This window comes from Gekko japonicus, unplaced genomic scaffold, assembly GCF_001447785.1.
Source record: "Gekko japonicus isolate JY-2015 unplaced genomic scaffold, Gekko_japonicus_V1.1 scaffold1330, whole genome shotgun sequence".
NCBI lineage: Eukaryota > Metazoa > Chordata > Lepidosauria > Squamata > Gekkonidae > Gekko > Gekko japonicus.
This window is the reverse complement of record NW_015161437.1, coordinates 462,910-470,512: the sequence shown is the minus strand read 5'-3', so window position 1 is coordinate 470,512 and position 7,603 is coordinate 462,910. Positions and strand designations below refer to the sequence as shown.

The 7,603-nt window shown below is 45.1% G+C and overlaps 1 long non-coding RNA gene across 1 annotated transcript in view; it reads left to right on the top strand.

Annotated features, from left to right (window-relative positions):
* Positions 1–5,905, top strand: part of LOC107125565 — a 16,448-nt gene extending 10,543 nt beyond the window's left edge. Inside the window, exons 3-4 of the long non-coding RNA XR_001483042.1 lie at positions 3,756–3,839; positions 5,832–5,905. This is a non-coding gene — a long non-coding RNA (uncharacterized LOC107125565). The remainder of the gene's footprint in view (positions 1–3,755; positions 3,840–5,831) is intronic.
* The last annotated feature ends 1,698 nt before the right edge of the window (positions 5,906–7,603 follow it).

Here is a 7,603-nt window from a genome sequence, read left to right as displayed (position 1 = left end):
GGTCTGTAGTTCTTGACATTCGTTGGGTCTTGTCCTTCTTTCGGTATCAATGAAATGATCGCTTCTTTCCATGTATCAGGCACTATCTTGTTTCCTCTTATTTCATTCGATAGGGACACCAGGGCCGGAGTTACCTCTTCTTTTAGTTTTTTATAAAATTTTGCTGTAAAACCATCCGGCCCTGGTGCTTTTCCTAATTTGGTCTCTTCTATTGCCTTAAACACTTCTTCTTTTTGGATTTGACCGTTCAGTAGATCCTTGAATTCGCTTTGTACCTTTGGCAGTGTTGTGTTGTTTAAATAATCTTTTATCTTTTCAAGATCAGCTTTCTTGCCTTGAAATAATTTCGCATAATACTTGAAGAAACTTCTCTTTATTCCATTAGGGTTCACGAATTCTTTTCCTTCTTCCACTATCTTTGATATCAGTCTTCTTTCTTTTCTTGTTTTCAATTGCCAAGCCAAATATTTCCCGGGTTTATTGGCCCCTTCAAAGGATTTTTGTTGAAGTTTTTTTAAATTCCAGTACATTTCTTGGTTTAATGTCACATTTAGTTGTTCCCTCAATAGCTGTAATTCCTTTATAATTGTCTTTTTGCCCGGTCTCTTCTTTAATGTTATTTGCGTTTGTTGAGCAGTAATGCTTGTTGTCACAACTTGCAGCTGCTTTTGTTGTGCAGTAATATTCGCTGTTACAACAGACAGATGTTCTTTAAAGACATTGAGCTGTTCCAGCAGAGGGCGCATGACCTCTGTCATCGCCTTCGTTGTCTCACTGGTCATTTCCGGCACCCTCAGGGACTCTAGTTTCACTTTTTAAAGTTTCTCTTTGTCTCTGTCCCTTTCCCCTGCCACCTTTTTCTCGTTTGTTTGCTTTCGCAATAAATTTTAAAGTCTCTGAATATGCGCTTATCTGTATAGCTCGATGAATGAGTACTTCTGGGCAATTTCTTGTTTATTCTTCCACTCCCTCCCCTTTCGCTCAACGAATTATGGGCATGGAAGGCATCCCTCCCACCACTCGCTTCTGCCGTTTCGCCGCTTCGGGTAAGGATGTCTTTTCGTTTAAAAATCAGTTCTCATTTGACTCATGTTCATAGTTGGTCTTCCGACCCCTCTTCATTCATCATTTCAAACGCCTGATCTCCTGAGCTTGACCCGGCTAGCTTCACTTGTACCATCAGGTCTCTCGGCTGGACAGACCACTGGAGCAAGGGGGAGCCTCGATTAGCTGGCATTCGGCCAGAGAAGAGGCTACCCCCTCAAAGCTCCTTGGCCAGGTGCCCTTCCCCGGGCTCCTGGGGGGGGTTACGAGCCTGCTCACCCCCTCCGTCCGCCAGAGCACGGAGACACCCCCGGGAGGTGAGTCCGTGAGCGTGCCACCATCAACCGGAAGATCACGGCTGTTTTTTACATCAGCAAGCAGGGCGGCACCGCTTCTCTTTGCCTTTGCACAGCAACTATCCGCCTTGGGAACTGGTGTCTTTATCATTCCATCATGCTGTTCGCTATACACATCCCTGGCATTCAGAATGTAGACGCTGATCTTTTGATCCCACATCGTCCCACAAGACGATGAATGGTCCCTCCATCCCCAGTATCTATGACCGGACTTCCTCAAGTTTGGTTGCCTGACTGTCAATGGTTTTGCCACCTTGGAGAATGCCCACTGTCACCTCTTCTTCACTCAAGGTCCACCCTGTCTCTAGGAGATGTGTTCCTTCACAGATGGACGGGGACTTTATTTTATTCCCCCCCCCATTTCCTCTTATTTCCAGGGTGCTGTGGTTCCCGCACTTCCTCTGTCTCTCCAACAAATGGTTCCGTCATTTCTCTTGTGTGCCGGATCTCCTGTCCAGGGATCGAGGCCGAATCCTCCACCACAACCCGACCTTCTTCAGGCTGACGGCGTGGAAGATCCTACAGTAGACTTCCCACCTGAGCTGTTGAATGTATTGCTTAACACAAGTAAACTGACTACCCGCAATACCTATCGTCTGAAGTGGAGGAGGTTCCAATCTCACGCAACACTACTTCGATCCGACCCACACTTCTCTATGGGAGATTTTCTCCTACATTGTATCCTTGAAGGAATCAGATCTTGCATACTCTTCTCTAAGAGTACACCTGGTTGCCATTTCGGCGTATCACCTTAATACAGGGCTCTACTGTTTTTTCACACCACCTGACAAAGTCTTTCCTTAAGGGGCTCCTTCATCTCTGCCTGCCTCGGAAGCTGCTCGTGCCTTCCTGGAGTCTGTCTCTAGTTTTGACACAATTCATAGCTAAGTCGTTCAAGCCAATGGCTTCGGTGGATCTTCGACTCCTCTCGTGGAAGATTGCATTTTTAATTGCTATTACTATGGCTTGCCGGGTAGGGGGACTTTCTGCCTTGCGTGCAGATCCCCTATATACAATTTTCCACAAGGAAAACATAGTTCTCCAGCCAGATCCCTCCTTTCTACCTAAAGTCGTTTCTGCCTTTCATCTATCTCGGTCTTCTGTTTTACCTACTTTCTTTCCAAACCCGGCTGATGCACCTCAGAGAGCCCTACACTGCCTCAATGTCCAGAGGGCGCTCTCCTTTTATCTCCATTGAACAAAGCCTTTTTGAAAGTCTCCAAGGCTTTTTGTTGTCTATGGTTCCCCGTCCAAGGGTGAGCCAATCTCCTCTCAAAGATTGTTGAAATGGGTTACCTCCACCATAGCCCTTTGCTATGAGTTGGCAAACCAACCCGTACCCACCTGTATAACTGCTCATTTCACAAGAGCAGTTTCAACATCTACGGCCTTCCTAGCTGGTGTCCCGTTGGAAGACGTCTGTGCTGTGGCTACGTGGTCCTCGACATCGACCTTCATGTCTCACTATGCACTCGATGTTCGAGCTCAACGGGATGCTGCATTTGGCCAGGCGGTGCTCCACTCTCTCTTCGCCTGATCATTCTGCTTCTTCAGGTAGGACCTATACATTGAAATCATACTGCTATGTCCTAACCTGTTTATTGTCTCTTCCAGCTGTCAGCTCCCTCCTCCACCTGGTTCAGCTGTTCTAATCACCCATGTGTGGGACTGCACAGAGACCATGACGAAGATAAATAGGTTGCTTACCTGTAACTGATGATCTTTGAGTGCTCATCTGTGCAGTACCACAATCCCACCCAGCCTTGCTGGCATCTCCTGTTCGCTTACCTTGAGTTGATGGGACTTACCTGTAGCGGTCGAAGGAACTGAGTGGGAGGTGGCTCTCTCCCCTGCTCCAGGCATGCGCAGTGCGTGTCTGTTCCCCAGGGCGGGAAGAGAGCCTGCCAAAAAGACTTCGAGGCAAGCTCTGGAAGATTCTCCGGTCGAGGTTGTGTGCAGGTGCCCAACCCATGTGTGGTACTGCACAGATGGCCACTCGAAGATCATCAGGTACAGGTAAGCAACCTGTTTTTCCCTTCACTATGTTTTTCCCTTGGAATTGAACCCAAACAAATGGTAACCATATAAATTAAGCTTATTATTCCTGTTTGATCCTTGAATCTGTTAAAAATTTTCATTATGCTGTATGCTAATTTACTGCTCACCCTCTACCTATATGTATGGACTGGAAATTTCCATTTAATTGTATTGGAAGAAGCGTGCATGCACACAAAGCTTATACCTTGAATAAAACTTTGTTGGTCTTAAAGGTGCCACTGGATCTAAACTTTATTTTCTTTAAGTTTGTTATATTTGAACCACAACCTTGCTTGTTTTTGCCTTTAAATTTTGCAGCTGCTCAGAAGTTGCTGTATTCCCAGCCAACAGCAGTTAGCACAGCTAGGTTCCATGACTATTCTGTACAGCCCCCAAGATCAGGTAATTTAATTCACATGATAGACTGATAAAGTTAAAGGTTGTATCTGTTGTGGGAACAATTCTGCTAGATGTATCACTATAGATTTGTTTGCTGGAACAGAAACCAATATGTGGCTCTTTTTTCTGTTCAGAAGAGGGATTTCTGTTTCATTTCTCTTTGAAGAGAAATCAGTATTTCCTTTTGTAACTTTAGCACTTGCAGTAGTTTTATGTTACACACTCCAGATTAGTGCACTAGCAGGAGGATAGGAAGGTTTGGGAAGACATTGCCTGCCTCTAAGCATCTACACATGGAAATTCTGAAATTTTGCAGAACCTTCCTTCCTGCTCCTCCTCTCCTCTAATTTTTCTTTGATCAAAATAGAACTGATTTGATAAACTCTACATGCCTAAAAAGAAGAAAATAGATGGATTTCTGGGATAAATTAGGTAAGGAGGACCAACAGAATTTCTCTTAACACTACCATAGAGCTGCATTGCCATAACCTGCTCAATTACCTTTCCCAGAAAAGTCAGATCGGAGATAGGTTTACAGTTGGCTAACACTTGCTTCTCCAGTGAAGGTTTTGTTTTGTTGTTTTTTGAAACAAACTCCTAATTACTGCCTCCCTGTAACAATATTGCTCCAGGACTATCTGAGCGTACATTTGCCCTTTGCAGTTTTTAATCTGTCTTCAGGGTGAAGACAGGGAAGTGGGGTGAACAATCCTTTTTTATTGCTGAAGATGTATGTGGGGGCTCAGCAGGACAATGCTGAAGTGGTTTGTTTTTCTTTTTAATGGATTGAATGGAAAAGGTGGCTGTTGGGATAGCATGGTATTTGATATGGGGAGTTTGTCAGGGTTTGGGGCTGTGATGGATTGCACTTTTAAAAGCTTAGAAGTGCTGTGTAAACAGGTAATGGACTGTGAGGGGTTAATTCTTCACACAGCCAGAGAGCCTTGAGTGACAGCCTGTTCCAAGAGATCTGATTGGTTAGCATCAGCTGAGCAGAGAAAGACTTCTGAACTGGATACTGAGGAGGATTCAGTCTGATTTCAGTCCTAGCTGAAAAGAGTCGAGTACTGACAGATTTGGAATTCAGCCCTGACTGAGAGCAGTTTAACACAGACAGGAGAATTGGGGAAAAGTTGGCAAGGAAGTTTGGGAAGTAGACAAAGACTCCCACTTGGGCCAAAGAAAGGGGATAGATCTTTTAGTGAGAGGAGAATTTCCCTACCCAATCAAACAGGGAGTTAGCTCTGAAGAGTGCAGAGATTCTTGGTCTGATGTTGTTAGAAACTGCCTGTAGAAACCTTAGGAGTCAGTTAAAAACTCAAGACGAGTACTGGTGTTTCAAGAGAAGGGGTTTGGATACTGGAAATAATGTACCAAAAGAGTTAGAGAATATTCAAAGAAAATGTATTGAACACTGGAATGAAAGCCTCTCAACATAAAGATTTAAGTCACTGTGAAATGATTAAGAAACTCTCATTAGCCTGAAACAGAAGAACTAAAGTCTCTGTGTGTACTGATTTTACCTCAGAGTTATCTATATTGAGTTATCTTAGAAATTTTACCCCTGATTTCACCTGACATTTCCCCTCTATGTTGAATAAAATACTTTGTTGATTTGGAATATACAAAACTTCTTGGGTGCCATTTAAATTGTATAGATTAAAGGGGGCTCCCATTCCTTCCCTCAGGTTCCTGGTCTGAGCAAACAGGGTGAGACAGCCAGAGTTCTTCAGCAAAGAAGAAAACATATTACTAGGGCTGCTCAGTCAGTAAAAGGAAAGAAAAACAGAGGGAAAATCTTGCCTTTGAGGGAAGTGGACGGGGTTGTCATAGGGGCTCACATCCATGTCATTTACTATCTTTGTGAAAACCCTAAATGATATTGTCTGCAGATATATACCCCATTTTTTTAAAAAACCCTTCATATATTGTCATCTTGGGATGGCCTTGGCCACAGGCAATACATTTCGTTACACTATTATATTTCTTATATAGGATGGGAAGGAAGCCAGTTACCAGCAACAAACTATCTCCACAAGTTGATTGCTTTGAAGAAAAAGTTCCTTTCTCCAGAGCTGAAAGGTAATTTATTTCCTTATGCAATAATTCTGTATCTTTCCTTAGGATTTAGAGGGGGAAGAAATTGAGATTGAAGAGCTGTTCTTAAAATTTCTGCAAAATGTAGGGACAGGGACAAAAGACTATTTCAGAAAGTGTCATCAGCGCAGAGGAGAGCTGTCTTCAACTGACAGCCATGATCAGCACTTCTTGTGTTTGTGAGAGCAGCACACATTAGAGATCTGCACCCACTGCCTCAAATTGGCTAAGCTTGCAAGGTACAACCAATGAATCAGGCTCTGGGGCCCCCCTCTCAAAGAGAGCCCTCTCAGCCTCTGAGGCAGCAGCAGATGGATCAGGACTGATGATGTGGAACCCACAAGCTTCAGCTTTAGGGTCTCTACCTCCAAATGATGCTGGACCCATCGGCCCTAATTTCTTCCAAAGCCAGCTCTCTGGTACCAAGGATAAGTCCCAACAATGTCAAGCTTGATCCCCAGCCACTGGGGGGGGGGAACATAACACAAAGGAAAATGTAAGTTAAATGTATCTGGACAACAGCTTCCCCCTAGACCATTCCTCCTGTGATGGGTACTTCTGTAGAGGGTTTCTGCCTCCCCAGTTCTAGACCTTCAGGACCAGATTCTGGAAATAGAACTGATATTTGAGGTCCGCAAACTTTTTTTCACCTAGAAGCAGAGTTGCCGTGCCCCCACTGTGATGGGGAGCTATCAAGACACAAGTGACACCACTGAACTCCTTACCTCAACCCCCCAGTTCCAGAGGGGTGTGCTCCTTAATCTACTATGAATGACCCGAAAGGCATTCACTAAAGATCTCAGAGCAGATGGGAGTATGGTCCAGGGAAAGGAGAAGGGTCAGAGAAGGCACAGCCTCTCCTGATCTAGTGCTTCCTTCTCAGATTGCTTTCAACAGCCAGTGTTTTGCCAAGGAGTCAGGGCAACTATACTAGAGAGAACCTCTGAATGGCGGCTGGGGGGTGTTTTCAGATGGGTGAATGGTTCCCTTCCCCAGGGAGAACCTAATTCTACTACATGAAAGAGATTTGCAGGGATTTTAACGCTGCTGTCTGTACCTGGGGTATAGAGGCTTTCCTCATTCAGGTTTTTTCTTCCAAGTTTGTGTGGAGTTGATTACAAAGATGTATTACAGGTAAATGTGGTTCTCCCTCTGAGAGGAGGACATCTTGATGGGTGTTTCCCACCCTATCCTTAGGGAGGCAGGAACCAAAACTTCACTTCCTGTCCTCTTGGTGGGACACGCCCTCAATTCAGTTTTGTTCCTGCCTCAGTAGGGAGAGCAGCACGAAGTTGGCACTCGTGCCTTTTTTGACTACTTTCTGTTTCTACTGGCTTTCTGTTTTTGGCCTTAACTCTGTAGATGTCCCTCCTTCTCTGCGCCTCCTCCCCCACTTGTTCTCTTCTACCTTTTTTCTTTCCTTGACTGAACTCCCCCCTGACGCTCCGGCCTGGAGCATGTCAGACCAGGGAGACTTAAACTGATTCCTCTCAGAAAAAGAGAGGGAAAACGCTCTGCCGCCAGCACAACTCAAATGGGCAAACTTAAAGCTGCGGCCTCTGCCTCCGCCGGCACTGCGGGTCTCACCGCAACACAAGGAGAGCGCACCAAAAAGCGGCCCCATTCTCCGCCCACAGAGCACGCCGTGGACGCCATCTTGGATCAGGCGG